The sequence below is a fragment of the Vulpes vulpes genome, chromosome 7 (assembly GCF_048418805.1).
Source record: "Vulpes vulpes isolate BD-2025 chromosome 7, VulVul3, whole genome shotgun sequence".
Classification (NCBI taxonomy): Eukaryota; Metazoa; Chordata; class Mammalia; order Carnivora; family Canidae; genus Vulpes; species Vulpes vulpes.
The window spans coordinates 28,056,961-28,074,439 of record NC_132786.1 but is presented as its reverse complement, the minus strand read 5'-3'; the positions used below and the strand labels follow the sequence as shown (position 1 = coordinate 28,074,439).

Sequence of the window (17,479 nt, the reverse complement as noted above, 5' to 3'; positions counted from 1 at the left end):
GTTGAAGACAAGATGAACCCGAAAAGAAAAATTTTTTTTTAGAAAAGGGAACAGAAAAAAAAAGCTATGGGATTAGGAAATCAACTAGTTACGGTAGTTGATAGACAGAAATGAGTTAAATATGACTGACCTAATGAAAAGATGGTGTGAAACATTAAGTCATTTTAAAAGAAGAAAATCAGGAGGAAAACAGGTGCTGAGTTTGATGTTAGATGTAGTTAGTTAGAGGCACTCCCTGTCATATCTTAACCATTTATACGGGACAGAGATATAAAGCCCTCAAGATTCTTTTAGTCTACTGGAGACAACAGAGAAAGTGTCTGTCAGTACTAGAGGAAGGGAATCAAGTAGGAGAAAGGAATGTCAGGGGAAGGCTTCCCAGACTCTAGTTCTTCTGGAGATATTTGACAGCGAAGCCCCCTTAACGGGGTATTCAGAGAAAATAAAGAATCAGGCTTGGGAGGAGGGGGATGAGCTTAGCTTGGGACTTACGGAGCCTAAAATGCCTATGGAGCATCTATATAGCAATGCCCATGGACTTTATGAAACAGGGATCTGGAGTTCAAGAGAAAGGTTGGCCTGGAAATTAAAATCTAGAAATCAAATACCTTCAAAATGGCATTAGGATTCTCAAAGTTGATGAGTTCTCCCATGGAGAACAGTCAGAAAGAAGAGACCTAAGGTCAGAACACCAATATTAAAGTGGCTGTTAGAGGAAACAACCTGGAAAGGAAATGGAGTACTGAGAGAGTTGGATGGTACGTCAATAATGTTCAACACAAGCAAGTTAACAGTATTGCTCATCCAAGAGATAAAATGAGAGATGAACAGCTAGAAGTTGTCTTAATAATTGTGGCTGTGGTAAAGATTGCCACATCCTTTCCCAATTAAAATTTAAATAAATATTTGGAGGAAAAAAAGGAGTATGAAAAAGAACGGGAGAGTAAAGTCAGGAAAGACTTCCCTGAGGAGTAGAAACTGGAAGTAAGCTCTCAGTTACCAGGCCAGTCACAGAATGGAAGCTACTAACAGCATATTTAACTAACAAATGGCTTCTATCCAGAATACATACAGAACTCGTACATGTCAGTATGGAGAAGACAGACAATTCAATAGAAAGTAGGCAAAAAACTTCAACAGGCACTTCAAAACAGCAAACATATGAATCATATATAAATGGCCAAAGAACATAGAAAAGATGCTCAACCTCATTAGCCATCAAGGAAGCAGATATCCAAGAATGGCTAGAATTCTAAAGACCACCAATAGTTAAGTGTTGATAAGAAAGTACAACAGAGGGATCCCTGGGTGGCGCAGTGGTTTGGCGCCTGCCTTTGGCCCAGGGCACGATCCTGGAGACCCGGGACCGAATCCCACGTCGGGCTCCCGGTGCATGGAGCCTGCTTCTCCCTCTGCCTGTGTCTCTGCCTCTCTCTCTCTCTCTCTCTCTCTCTCTCTCTCTCTCTCTCTGTGACTATCATAAATAAATAAAAATTAAAAAAAAAAAAAAGAAAGTACAACAGAACCCTTACACTGCTGGCAAGAATATAAACTGACAAAACTACTCTGAAAACTATTTGGCAGTATCTACTAAAATTAAACACAAGCATATTATATGACCCAGCATTTCCGCTCCTCACTATATATCCACTAAATGAAGTACACACACATACATACAATTAAACATAAACAAAAATGATCAGAACAGCATTATTCATAACAAAATTTACTCAAACAAAAATTCCCAAATAACCAGTAATGGGTGCACAAATAAACTGTGCTATATCCATACAGCAGAGTAATAAACAGTAATGAAAATAAACAAATTACAATCAACAACATGGATTACTATCGCAAACAATACTGAATGAGAGAATAGACATGGAAGAATACATACTGTATTATTTTATTTATATAAAGTTCAAAAACAGTTCTATATTGTTGTAAGTCAAGACACCAGTTACCTTTAGAGAGGAAAGGAGAGGTAGTAAATTGGCTTCTGAGGTACTGGTAATGTTCTTTTTCTTGACCTGGATGGTGGTGTCATGAAGTTAATAATATTTAAGGTATATTCTTACAAGCTGTGCACTTTTCTGTATGTTTTATTAGAATTATTAAACTTAAACTAATGAACATCTATAGAGTAGGATAGTGTTACCTTTGAAATATTCAGAAAGAAATACCATCGGTGATTTGGACACTGGAGTTTGAAACTTAGAAGAATAAGGTAGAAAGATTTAAAAGACAGCAACATGGGATCCCTGGGTGGCTCAGCAGTTGAGCGCCTGCCTTTGGCCCAGGGCGTGATCCTGGAGTTCCGGGATCAAGTCCCACATCAGGCTCCTTGCACGGAGCCTGCTTCTCCCACTGCCTGTGTCTCTACCTCTCTCTCTCATGAATAAATAAATAAAATCTTTTAAAAAATTTAAAAAATAAAAAATAAAAGACAGCAACATGCAGGTGATAACTGACAGCACCCAGTGAGAAGGAGGAGTGAAGTTGTAGTAAAGGAGAGAGAACAAAGGGAAGACACTGGAGAAGTGAGATAAAATCTAAGACAGAGGAATAAAATATTAAAAAAAAAAAAAAAAGAAAATCTAAGACAGAAGAATATCTGTCTTAACATTTAGAAGCATCCTAGGGGAAAAAAAGAGAGAGAGACAAAAAAGCATCAGTCTGAGGTAAAACAGAACCGACAGGAAGTGATGACAAAAGAATTACAAGAAGCAGAGAGCAATCAACAATCAATGTTGGGAAAATAAAATATCTACTGGATTGTAAAACTAATAAATGGTTGGAGATCTCACTAACAGTGAACCTTTTTCAGTGACAGGATAAGAACTAAACTCCTAGAAACCAACAAACTGCCATGAAGGGCAGAGAGCAGACAGGAGATAGCTTTAAAAAATGTTAAAGGGTTTTGATGTGCTCTAGTTATTTAAGATGAGAAAGGTTAAATCTATTTCAATGTGGAAGACACACATGATCAAAGACATTCAAGAAACAAGAAATAATAGGAATATATTATATAGTAAGGTTTAAAGCTGCACTGTTCAATACAGTGAAACTAAAACATGGCTATTTGAAATTTGAAATAAAATAAATGTTATTCCTCAATCACATTAGCTACATTTCAAGTACTCAACCTTCACACGTGGCTAGTGATTATGGTATTAGCACAAATATAAATATAAAACAATTCCATCATTACAGAAAGCTCTACTGGAGAACACTGCTTTTGGAAAGAAAAAAAAGGAAGAATTTTAAAGCAAGGATAAAGGGACTTTATAATATAAGATGGTGCAGATGTATTGTTTGTAGGTGAGATGGTGGGAAAAGGGAGATGTTGAGGGTGCTCATTTCTGACAGCCTCATTATTTCTGGAAAATAGGAAATAAAAATCGCCTGTCAGAAGTGGAGCAGGAATTGGCTAGATACAGCATGAGAAAGTGAAAGCTGACTGAGAAAACTGACAGGTCAGATTAGCTGGGTCCAAGAACAAAGATAACGAAAACACCCTCCTATCAAAATGAAAAGTGGACACATATTTTTCAGACAAGAAAGAATCAGAAAAATAGGTATTAACATAGAGAATAAACTCAAAATAGAAGGGAGAAAAGTTGATGAAGCCCCTACAAAATGGCTCAATCTCTTCACTAAAATAGAAGACAATATTACCTGCTTAAACAGAAGTAGATGGGTATGGGTTTGGGCATTTACAAAAGTCTTGAAATCTCTATGTGGAAGATGAAAGAGGATCAATTAGTGATGAAAAATAAAACTGTCAATCAGCCCTAACCACATAGCTAAGATCAGAAAGTTCAATCTGTAGTATTTCCAATCAAAATGCTTATACAACTTTCCTTAACACTTCTGAAGCCTTGGACTGACAAAATCAGAGAGCTGTAGATTGAGGAGATAAGCCAAAGGGTGAAGTCTACTAGAATGCAAATAGAAATAGATTTGACCTTTGAACAACACAGGCTTGAACTACCCAGGTCCACTTATAATCAGATTTTTTACAGTATACTACTACAAGTGTATTTTATCTTCCTTATGATTTTCTTAAGATTTTTGTTTCTCTAGCTTACTTTATTATAAGAATACAGTATAGGGATGCCTGGGTAGCTCAGTGGTTGAGCAGTTGCCCTGCCTTCAGCTCAGGGTGTGATCCTGGGTCCGGGGATTGAGTCCCACATCGGGCTCCCAGTGAGAAGCCTGCTTCTTCTTTCTCTGCCTGTGTTTCTGCCTCTGTGTGTGTGTGTGTGTGTGTGTGTGTGTGTGTGTGTCTCATGAATAAATAAATAAAATCCTTTAAAAAATATAGTATATAATACATATAACATATAAAATATGTATTGATTGATTGTTATGTTCTTGGTAGAGCTTCAGGTCAACAATAGGCAATTTAGGTTAAGTTCTGTAGAGCCTAAAGTTATATATGGAATTTCGACTACACAGTGGTCAGAGTGCTGAGCTGTTCAAGAAGGGTCAACTAAAATGATGGGCCACAAAGTTAAGGCTGGACAGCATAAGCAGAAGGGGGCTGACAAAAAGTATTTGAAGTTAAGGTACCAAGGGAATCCTGATGAACTGAAAATAAAGGTCCAGTAGGAAGTAAAAGGATTGAACACCAGGGTCCACAGGGTGGAATTTTTTACTTCCCTATGTATAAAGTCCTAGCTAATAAAGGAAACCACAAATCACAAATGTGCTTCAATTCTAATATTCAGTAAGCACTATCAGAGACATTTGAGGGAACAGTGGTGAAGAAGGCAGCCAAAGCCCCAACTTTCATGGAGTTTACACTCTAGCTGACTACAGAAAAAAAGTAAAACACTTAAAAAAAAAAAAAAGCAAAAATATGATATTAGTAGATAGGAAGAACTTCAGGTCAGAATAATTTGTTCAATAAAGCAACAAAAATCATCTTAGAGACGGTGAAGATCAAAGAATGTGTTAACTCTTCTTGGGTCTCTCCTCACCCTATCCTCTTTTTAAAATAAGGTAAGAAAATGGAAAAGTAGGTCTACTAGTAGGATATGGACATAAATCAATGTAATGACCTACTAGTGCTAAACTAGTGATACCATTTTCACACATAAAGCACATTATATTACCTCAGTAGTCTGGTTTAAAAAGGTGTAAGTTGAGGGACACCTGGATGGCTCAGCCAGTTAAGCATCTGACTCTTAATTTCAGCTCAGGTCATGATCTCAGAGTCATGAGATAGAGCCCCACGCTGGGTTCCTGGGCTCTGTACTCAGAGGGGAGTCTGCTTAAGATTCTCTCTCTCGGGGGATCCCTGGGTGGCTCAGGGGTTTAGCGCCTGCCTTTGGCCTGGGTGTGGTCCTGGAGTCCCGGGATCCCATATCAAGCTCCCGGGGCATGGAGCCTGCTTCTCTCTCCTCCTGTGTCTCTGTCTCTCTCTCTATGTCTATCATTCATAAATAAATAAATAAATAAATAAATAAATAAATAATCTTTTTAAAAAGGTTCTCTCTCCCTCTCCTCCTCTGCCCCTCCCCCGCCTGTGCACACTCTCTCTTAAATAAATAAATTTTTTTTCAAAAAGGAACAAGTTGTGTTCAGATAAAGAATCCTATGTAACCTGCATTAGTGGCTGAGATAGAGAAGCCTACATTTTAATAAGCTAACAGGAAGAGCAGGAACAGATTATAATTTAAACTCAGGGATCCCTGGGTGGCGCAGTGGTTTGGCGCCTGCCTTTGGCCCAGGGCGCGATCCTGGAGACCCGGGATCGAATCCCACATCAGGCTCCCGGTGCATGGAGCCTGCTTCTCCCTCTGCCTGTGTCTCTGCCTCTCTCTCTCTCTCTGTGACTATCATAAATAAATAAAAAATTAAAAAAAAAAATAAATAAATAAACTCAGTTACTACAAATAATGTACATTAGTAAAAAGAAAAAAAATAATGTACATTAGTAATAGCAAAATACTAGTTTAATCTGCTGCTACTTTCAGAGTTAGATTACATCACATAAGGAAACAAACATACAGGATGAAGAAAAAACAAAGTCTGAAAAATAAATTGTTATTCTTCAGCATAGGAAATGCAGTCTCCAAAATTAAAACTATGTAACAATCTGCCTTCAAATATGTCTTTACCATCTAGAACTAAAATAAAGTTCCCAGTGGCAGAAAGTGTTATTTAAAATCTTACCTAAGAAATTCTTAGCAAAACTGTCCCTGTAGTTTACTGTATATTCCCTGTAACATTACTGCTGTTTTATACACACACACACACACACACACACACATATATATAATCAATGCTTCACATTACTAGATTTTTTTCCTCTCCCCAAACAAAATAACCAAAGTCATTTAAATCTGCCCATTGATTTTGGTGAGGGGAGGAGGGTAGCAATTTAGATAAACTGGCTGCTTGGTTACTTAGAGCTGTGTAGATAGTCTAACTCAATTATTCTGATACTTATCAAATGACCACAGTATTAGACCTTGCCTACTCACTATATAAAACAATTTGCTGACTGTTCTCAGTAATGACAACCTTACCTAAGTTCAAACAATATTGATATTTTTTAAAGTTTTATTGAAATTTCAGTTAGTTAACATACAGTGTAATATTAGTTTCAGGTACATAACTTCGTCGTGCAGTATTGATACTTACAGCATGAAAATCCAGACAGGCTGAAAAGATATTGGCTAAGTCAAATACAGACTTTGGTCCAAACAGACTCAAATTACATAGAAAGCTTTCAGTAACACAGGGCAGTGCAGCTATAATTTCCTTAATCTAAACATTTCACATTGAAGATGTTTACTCTTTGGCATTATATAACCAAGTACAAAAATGATAAATTTTTCAGCTATCAAACAAAATGAACAAAAACTAATAATAACAGAACAAAATAACATTAGTCACTTTAGCTGTTAAGAATACAAGCCCCCCAAAGTGGCTAAATAAATCATCTAGGTTACAATATAAAACTGAGTTTTTCTTTGATCAAACAGCACTACTTACTAGTGACTGTGTGATTTAAAAATATGCCTAAATACTGTTAAGAGCATAAAAAGTCATGCTCCAGATCATTCTCATTCCCAAAATATTAATGAGCATGAAAATAAGTGAGAAAGGGCTAAAACTACATTGGGCTTATTGTAAGATTTGAACCTGAAATGTACTGGGGTGATTTTAGGACAGAGAAGAGACATTTATAACATTTTCCAAGTGAAACTCTGGTTTCAATTTTACTGTATCACAAAGATATAATTAACAACTGATAATCTATGAATACAATTTTAAAGATCTATGGAGAGATATGCAACGTAACATATAGTCACTGTTCTTGGACCTGTCCAAGCGTAGTCTTATAGTTTGCTGTTTTCCTATCTATATAAATAAATCTTTTCCTACAGCTAATAAAACAAGAAAAAAGTTTGTAGCAAATAACTTTACATTTCATTAAACACAGCAGCCAGAGTGAATCTGTTAAAAGGTAAATCAGAGTATATCACTCGGCTGCCAAACCCTCCATCCAATCCAGTGGCTTTCACTCTCGATTAAATGCCAAATGAACTACAAGGCCCCATGTGATCTGCACCCCCAGATATAAATACAAATTACCTCTCAGACCCATCTTCTATTGCTTTCTCCCCCTTACGTTCTATTCCAGCTTCCTTGCTTGCTTTTTCTTTACAAGTCAGTCAGATGCTCCAATCACAGGGCCTTTGCAATTACTTTCTCTTTACCTGCAATGTTCTTCCCTAGATCCTTTCAATCTTTAATCGAAAGTCCCCTTCTCAGTAAGGCTTTCCTTGACCATGCATCAAACAATTCATCAACGATAATAATTTATATCCCTCCTTGATTTATTTCTTTCCCTTAACTCTTTTCACTAATATACATATTGTGTGTGTATCTTATTATTTATTCCTCATTAAATATAAACTCTAAGAAGATTCTGATTTCTATCTGTTTGTTCAGGACTGTATTCTTAGTACTGTGAACAGGACTAGGACCTAGTAAGAATAGTGTCTAATATATAGCATGTACCCAGTAAGTGTTCAATACCTTAATTATATTACCTTGTAGAACTATAAATTATAATAAAAATACTATCTTAGAAAAATGAGTTCGCAGGAGCCTGAGAAAGATGTGTACATCTTAATAATATATAAATGCCCTAATGTTTACAAAGTAATCTCACAAAGTAATTTCATGGGCCCAATAACTAAATTAAGATTTTTGCCACAGCAACCCACTTCCATTCAATTTTCCCAAAGTAGGAGATTTGTGGCAGCAGTCACTTAAACTGCACCTTGTGTCATCTGTTGCCTTAGGATGCCTTAAGCATCATGCGGAGATCTCCATAAGGATCACCAGATGGCAGCATTGAGGCAAATACAAAGTAGATGCTCTGATAAGTAAATAGGCAAGCTGAGTAGCATTTGACTTTAACTTTTGCTTTTGGAAATAGCTCTTAAAAAAAAAAAAAAGGAAATAGCTCTTAACAAAAATAGCAAAAATTTTGCCCAATGATCTCTGCTACATGAAATTTATACGATGAAAGAAATGAATTTTTAGACACAATCATTTAGAATATCCTAAATATTTCTACATCATCTGAGACATTCCAAAATCTTTTTTAAGGTTTTATTTATTTATTCATGAGAGAAACACAGAGAGAGAGAAAGAGAGAGAGAGAGAGAGGCAGAGCCACAGACAGGGAGAGAGGCAGGCTCCATGCAGGGAGCCCGACATGGGACTCGATCCTGGGTCTCCAGGATCACACCCAGGGCTGAAGGTGGCACTAAACCGCTAAGCCACCGGAGCTGCCCCATCTGAGACATTCCAATCTGAAAATCCAATTTTCATTTTCCCCCAAAGACTTGTCTTTAATTTTTTTGAAACCATTATGCACTTGTCACTGTCTCCATTTTCTAATATTTTCTGAGGAACTCAAATCTATCTTCTGGTCTCTGTTCTTAAACACTGACATAAAGAATAGTCAAGAATCTATTTTGTTCTATGTAATTATTTCTAGTTCTCTCAAGACTAAATGAATAATCGGTTCTAGAATTTATGACCACCAGAATTTTCAAGGGAAAAAAATTGCACATGTAAACTTACACTTATGACTTCAGGAACCTCTAAAAGATCATTTCATAAGCTACCAGGCAATAAAGATATGTGATTTCTTAAAAGCTACAAATTTTCTCAAGTTTAATAGCCACGGGCAATTATTGAGATAAATTAACATAGTTAATACTAAGAGTATGAAAGTACATAATTCATATAAGATTCCCTATAATTCCTAAAGATGCTTAACTAAGCAATAATGGTCACATCATTCTTCCTTAAATACAAAATATCAATAAAGAATTATAAAAACATTGTTAAAAACTTATGTTCATCTATAATTACTGCAACTCATTTTTTAAAAAATCAAGTAGTATAACACAAAAGACAAAAATACTATATAATTCCACTTATATGAAGAAGCTAGTTAAATGCATAAGGCTGAATGTAGGATAGAGGTTACCAGAAGCTGGAAGAAAGGGAATGGGGAAGTTACTGCTTATGAGTAGACTTTGAGATGATGAAAAAGTTCTATAAATGGATAGTGGTGATAGTTTCAAAGTTCTGTGAATATACTCAATGCCACTGAATTATACACTAAAAAAATGTTTTAAATGGTAAATTGTTATTGTAATAAAAATTGGACTAAAAAATTAAATGATATAAAAAATTAAGTGGTATGTTTTAGTCTCACATTACATGATTTAAGTAGTAAGTCAAAACTCACAGTGAGAAGCAACTATTTCTAATCTGTCTTCATCTTAAAAGCCTGTATCTTTTAACTGTTCCTGTGGAATCCCTTATTATGTTAATCTTGACTGCAGTAATTAGATTTAGAAATACAGTTTCAATCCCTCTCAAATGAAAAAAGTTTTAATTACTAATCACAAATTCTGGCTACTGAATTAAAAATATTAATCATTTTATTCTCACTGTACCCACATCAAAGTTGGTTTCACCTTTTAATCTAAGTACATAAAAATAGTTTACCCTTACACATTAGTGTTTTTCTAGTAAGTCTAAGAATTGAAATCTGTCAAGTACTGCTCAGTTACAAACTAAAATCTCTTTCTGACTGCTATGTATCTGATCCAGCCAGCATACTCTGAATGAAATACCATAAGCTCCTCTCATATCTATCCACCCAACTTATATCCTTACTTTCCTTCAAGCTACAGCTTTGCCTACCTGTGAATTCTTCTAATGGTTCCAAGGTCTTTGTTTATCCTTCCCCTTTCTCCTCACACTGTTACAATCAAGTGTAGTACATTTAACTACAAGTTCATTTTCTTCAATGGCTATTTATTTCATAGAACTTGTAACAATTTTCAGCTGAGATTATGCATAATAAAGCAAAAATAATGGCTCTGTTGTACATAACAAATACCCAAAGGATAAAGAGGAGGTAAGTCTCAGCTTAGAAAGGAGAAAATTCTTAGGCGTGGTATAGTAAAAGAAATCAAAATAATGCTCAATGGCTGAGCACAAGGAAAACAAATGCTACCAGGTTTTCAAAATACCATTCAAAGCATAAGAAGCCCGGTAGATATTAACTAGTTTGATAAGAACTGTAATAGAACATAAAAATGTGATACAATAAAAAAGCAGCAGTACTGATATTTTCAAAGCCCTTATAAATGTCTGTAAATACAAAACAAAACCCACATACAACTATTTAAAAACAATTAAATACATTGTCCACTTACACACCAAAAATTTCAAAAATAAGTCTTTTGAGAGGATTATCTGCACAATTAGTTATTTCTGGTATTATAAGGGAAACAGGCATGGAGAACTCACTTTAGGAAACTAATGCTTTGTTAGAAAGTGCTTGTACTTTGTTGAGAAAGCTGAACATTCTAATACAGTGATCTCTTCTTGTCAGGCAAGCCTTCTGGCTCAGTTTTACCCAGTTCTTCATGCTTTCACTATTAATGGCCTGAGATGAACTCCTGCTTCTCCCAAATCCTTTCTGACAGTTTAGAATTTAGTTTTTCTTGATCTTTTCCAAAAGACAGCGCTAGGTAAGCAATCACCTGGATCTCTTAATTCCCCTCTTCAGTGCGCCTTGCACACAGTATGTACTAAAATAAGCATTTATTGAAATTAAAATACAGCAAAATCATGTTTAGCTCCAAAAAAGGTTTACTCAAAGCTTCTTCAAGATTCAATATCTTCATAGGCACTGTCCCTGGGTAGGATTTAATCTCTTTAAATCTGCCAGCACCCCATATACTATCATGCACTCCATGGTGGCTTATTAAACATTTTTTAGATCATCCTTTCCTCAAAAGTAAACACTTGCAAAATACATATAATAATAAAGCAATATGAATGGCCTGGAAAAAAGTCTATTTTCTGTTATTAATAGTCTACAGTAAGGTAACCTTATATAATTTTTTTAACCTTATATAATTTTAATCAGTTCCAACATAACCTTTGTAATGTAGCCATTACAAAATTTTAATAGAGGTACTAAATTGAATTTTGATTTTGATGAGTTCATTCAATGACTTGTACAATTAGACACAAGAAGATTACTGGGGAAATAAGGTAATGATATAATTAGATCAGTAATGATCAATTTCAGCTTACACTTTTACCATGTGAATAGACTAATGTAAATTTAAATGAGAAAGCAACCATTTGTCAAGATACTATAACAATTTTCTCTTTCCTAATCAGAGGTGACTTCAAAAATTACAATGTGCATGTTTGCTGAGCTTAAATTCCATGCTAAGAAACAGTAGAGAGTTATCTTTCTTTCCCGTATTAATCGGTTCTTCGAAACCACTTTTCTATTTGCCAGTGATATAACATTCTCTTCATTTACCCAAATAAGATACTGCTAAGTTATTACTGCTTCTCATTTCCTTTGCAGTCCTTTACTTTCTATTTTAGCTTGTTTTATGTACCTATGGCTTTTCCCTAATTCGGAGTCATATCACCATATGCAATCTTCTACATGGACTCCCTGTAGTCTTTAATTTTTTTTTTTCTGCACATTGCATCCAGATTAATCTCCAAAAAACACTATTTTTAAAATTGAGCTAGTATCCTGGCTCAAAACTTAAACAACATACCCTAAATGCCAACTCCTACAGCCTGGTATTCAATTCCTTCCATCATATATACCAAACTACATTTCTCACCTTTCTCTACTCCCAATCCATTCACTTGTGTCCAGAGATCTCACTTTATGCTTTTTCTCCAGATTATTTTACCTGGTCCCTCAAAGTCCACTGTATCCCTGCCACTAGGAATCAGCTCAGCAGAGCTCAGAGAGACAGACCAAGTTCTGCTATTTATGGCATCACTTTGCCCAAGTTAGCCTCTTGGCTAACTTGTAAAATGGTACCATTTACATATCTACCTTTCAAGTTATCATAAAGATTAAACAGGCTAAAGTTATGGGAGTGTAACTCAAAGATAAGAGGCATCTGATAAATAATGATTTCTTACATCCCCTTTCAAAAGTGTATCTATCCTTCAAAGCTTATCTTTGTTAAGGAATCACTGCCACCTTTTAAGTCAGGACAAGATTTTGTTTTATTTTAACATCTCAAAAAAGGCAAGGTGATGAAAATTTTGTGTGGACTAATTTATTTTCTATACATGGTAGTTGTCTACATGACTGCATTAAGACATATTAATCACACTGTACATTACCCACTTATAAAAAAGTCTTTAGTACTACTTGAGTTCAGGAGTATTAGCACAGGAATATTTTTTTATGCTAAAAATGTATAAAAGTGATGGTTTAGAAGAAGCAAGATGTTCAACAAGACCTTCTTGTTCACTGCATTTTTAAGAAACCGCAACTGCAGGCATTTATTTTGGCCAAACTAAGGTCTAAAACAAGTAACTGCTTGAACAAATTGGCAAATAGCATTATTCTTTTCAAGACCTACCAAAAATAGTAACTGATACATATCTGATACTATGTGCAGTGTTTTGCTACTATCAGAATCATGGTGTTTGGAATTAGAAGAGATCTTCAAAAAAGATTATACATTTGACCCTTGAATGCAGGGATTAGGGGCTCTGGCCCTCCAACCCCACCTCTTGCCATAGTCAAAAATTTGTGTGTAACTTTTGATTCCCCAAAACCTTAATTACTAAGAGCTTACTGTTGACTGGACTCCTCACCAATAACATGAACAATTAACACATACTTTGTATATTTATACTTCTTCCAATAAAATAAGCTAAAGAAAAGAAAATCTTATTAAGAAAATGGTAAGGGGGGACACCTGGCTGACTCAGTCAGTAGAGCATGTGACTCTTGATCTCAGGGTATAAGTTTGAGCCCCATGTTGGATATAGATATTACCTAAAAATAAAATCTTAAAAAGAAAAAAGAAAATCAGAAGAGGAAATATGCTTATACCACCATACTGAAATAAACAAAAAGAAAATTCACATATAAGTGGACCTGCACAGTTCAAAACCTGTGTTGTTCAAGGGTCAACTGTATACTCATTCTACCAAAGATAAAAATCATTATCAAAAGCTGTAATGAGGGATCCCTGGGTGGCTCAGCAGTTTAGCACCCGCCTTCAGCCCAGGGCGTGATCCTGGAGTCCCGGAATCAAGTCCCCCGTCAGGCTCCCAGGCTCCCGGCATGGAGCCTGCTTTTCCCTCTGCCCGTGTCTCTGCCCCTCTCTCTCTCTCTCTCTCTCTCTCTCTCATGAATAAATAAATAAATAATCTTAAAAAAAAAAAAAAAAGGCTGTAATGACTAGTAAAAGTGATTGAAATTATTCCAGGTCAGGTATTCTAAGCCTAATGTACTAAATAGTTTCTACTTAGTCACTCAAGTAAATAACCTACAGGTCAATTCATTTTTTGAAAGAGGGGAGAGGGGAGAGGGGAGAGGAGAGGAGGAGAGACAAGACGGAACAGACTGAGTGACTTTACTGATGGAAAATGCTGAGTTTCCATTACTGGTAAATAGTGGTACTATTTATTAACAATATGGTGTGGCAAGATTTAAACTTCTATCTATATAATTGACCAGATGTTCTCCTGCCTTCTTCAAAGAGCAGCATTATTCACAGCAGTAAGTTTGGTTCTAAGCAGAACAGAAGGAACCTACCCAAGGAACCAAGGCAAAAGATGGCGGCATCAGGAACCTAGTCAGAAGCACCATAAAAATGCATGTCCCTGGGCATTTGTAGGGACCTGAGAAAGAATGAAGTTTTCCCACAAGGAATAGGAGCTTGTCAAAAGACAAGCCTCAGTTGTCATCTTCATCTAGGCTGCAGTGGGAAATGCCAATCTACCTAATAAAGCATTCTGGAGTTAGTTCTAGAACTTCCAGAAGTGAAGAATCTTTGCCAGCTTTTTGTCATTTTCAGCTACAACAGAAAAGCTTTACTATTGGGCAGCCAGGGTGGCTGAGCAGTTTAGCACCGGCTTCAGCCCAGGGCATGATCCTGGAGACCCGGGATTGAGTCCCACGTCGGGCTCCCTGCATGGAGCCTGCTTCTCCCTCTGCCTGTGTCTCTGCCTCTCTCTGTGTCTCTCATGAATGAATAAATGAAAGAAAGAAAGAAAAAAAAAAGAAAGAAAAGAAAAAAGAAAAGAAAGAAAAGCTTTACTGTTTATCCTAATTATAAAATCATGATATTCTCACTTTAAAAATTAGGTAACTAAGGATGTCTGGGTGGCTCAGTAGGTTGAGTTCTGACTCTTGTTCTCAGCTCAGATCCAGATTTCAGGATCATGAGTTTAAGCCCTACATTGGGGGATCCCTGGGAGGCGCAGCGGTTTGGTGCCTGCCTTTGGCCCAGGGCGCGATCCTGGAGACCTGGGATCGAATCCCACGTCGGGCTCCCGGTGCATGGAGCCTGCTTCTCCCTCTGCCTGTGTCTCTGCCTCTCTCTCTCTCTCTCTGTGTGTGTGTGTGTGACTATCATAAATAAATTTAAAAAAAAAAATTTAAGCCCTACATTGGGCTCTATGCTGGATGTGGAGGGCACTTAAAAATAAATAAATAAAGGGGAAAAAGACAGCAAACTTATCTCCTAAGCTTTCTCTTCCTCCCCTATAATACTCCTAACATTAGTGAGCTTTTGAAGCAGTTATACATGCTTCACAAATATTAACATTTTTAGGCCTAACAACTGCCCTATGGGGTATGTACTATTATCACCATTTTCCAGATGAGAAAACAGATCCCCAGAAAGACTAATTTATCCAAAAAGTGGCAGACCCCACATACCAACCCTAGGCTGTCTGACCCCAGAGCCTGTATTCTTCAACCTGGCACTGTGCTCTCTTTTTATATAGGTTGTTCTCAGCTTTTCTTATATACATTTTTTTCAAAAAAACAAAACACATAAATAGGTCCACACTAAGTTACTGTATAATCTGGTTTTTTGTTAAATTTATTTCCACATCAATAAATTCAAATCAGCATCCTCTTTCTAATGGCTATATAACTACATGTTGTAAGATAACTTAACCAATCCCATATTGATAAGCATTTAATACTTCTAATTTTTTTATCATACATCCTGAACATACATCTTTCCTCACTTTTTGGATTATTTCCCTAGGATATATTTCTTGAACTGGAATTGCTGGGTTAAAAGATTCGCACATCTCTAAGTTGTTTAATACATATTGCCAAACTTGATTTCAGAGAGTCTGTACTCCCAATAGTATCTGTGCCAGCTATGAAGCTGCTGTCTCTCAATTTCAAGCTCGCCCTTACTCTGCTTTTTGTTTCTAGGCTCAGAATGCATATGTCATTTCTTCTGTCAGCCACCTTTCCATTAGGCTCCACCAATAGGGAACACTAGGAGGAAACAAGAAGGTAAAAATGACAAAAGAATGGAATTGCTCCTTCCAGACCCTTTTGCTCTTCTTGCCAGAGTCACCTAGTAACGGTCCTTTCTCCCAGCAAAAGCAATTGTTAGCAGTCTTCAGCTTCCTACAGAAAACTGATTTCTCTCAGAACCAGCCTCAACATGCTCCCTTAGAAGTACCAGCAGCAGCAGCAGAGCAACATATCCTTTTGGAGGCCTGCATCCCAAACTTTGTGGAGCCCCTCTACAAGGTTTAAAAGCAGCCAAGCAGTGACACCCCCTCAAAAGGTGTGAATCCAAGTTCCATAGGGCCCCTCCTCTAAGCCTCTAGGTTCTTTTTTTTAATGTATATTTTTTATTGGAATTCAATTTGCCAACATATAGTATAACACCCAGTGCTCATCCCATCAATACCCCCCCTCAGTGCCCGTCACCCAGTCACCCCATCCCCCTGCCCACCTCCCCTTCCACTACCCCTTTGTTCACTTCTCAGAGTTAGGAGTCTCTCACGTTTTGTCACTCTCTCTGATTATTCCCACTCATTTTCTCTCCTTTCCCCTATAATCCCTTTCACTATTTTTTATATTCCCCGTATTAGTGAAAGCATATAATGATTGTCCTTCTCCGATTGACTTACTTCACTCAGCATAATATACTCCAGATCCATCCACATCAAAGTAAATGGTGGGCATTCATCGTTTCTAATGGCTAAGTAATATTCCATCGTATATATAGACCACATCTTCTTTATCCATTCATCTTTCGATGGACACCGAGGCTCTTTCCACAGTTTGGCTATTGTGGACATTGCTGCTATAAACACTGGGGTGCAGGTGTCCAGCTTTTCACTACATCTGTATCTCTGGGGTAAATCCCCAGCAGTGCAATTGCTGAGTCGTAGGGTAGCTCTATTTCTAATTCTTTGAGGAACTTCCACACTGTTTTCCAGAGTGGCTGTACCAGTTCACATTCCCACCAACAGTGCAAGAGGAAGGTTCCCCTTTCTCCACATCCTCTCCAACATTTGTTGTTTCCTGTCTTGTTAATTTTCTCCATTCTCACTGGTGTGAGGTGGTATCTCATTGTGGTTTGGATTTGTATTTCCCTGATGGCAAGTGATGCAGAGCATTTTCTCATGCACTTGTTGGCCATGTGTATGTCTTCTTTGGTGAAATTTCTGTTCATGCCTTTCGCCCATTTCATGACTGGGCTGTTTGTTTCTTGGGTGTTGAGTTTAATAAGCTGTCTATAGATCTTGGATACTAGCCCTTTATCTGATAGGTCATGTGCAAATATCTTCTCCCATTCTGTAGGTTGTCTTTTAGTTTTGACAGTTTATTTTGCTGTGCAGAAGCTTCTTATCCTGATTAAGTCCCAAGTTCATTTTTGCCCTTGTTTCCCTTGCCTTCATGGATGTATCTTGCAAGAAGTTGCTGTGGCCAAATTCAAAAAGGGTGTTGCCTGTGTTCTCCTCTAGGATTTTGATGAATTCTTGTCTCACATTTAGATCTTTCATCCATTTTGAGTTCGAGGAAGACACAAAGAGATGGAAAAATATTCCGAGCTCATGGATTGGAAGAATTAATATTGTGAAAATG

General features: G+C 36.9%; 1 protein-coding gene across 1 annotated transcript in view; it reads right to left on the bottom strand.

Annotated features, from left to right (window-relative positions):
• The window catches only part of KAT6A (lysine acetyltransferase 6A), a 115,872-nt gene that overhangs the window by 56,483 nt on the left and 41,910 nt on the right, over positions 1 to 17,479 (bottom strand). The window lies entirely within an intron of this gene.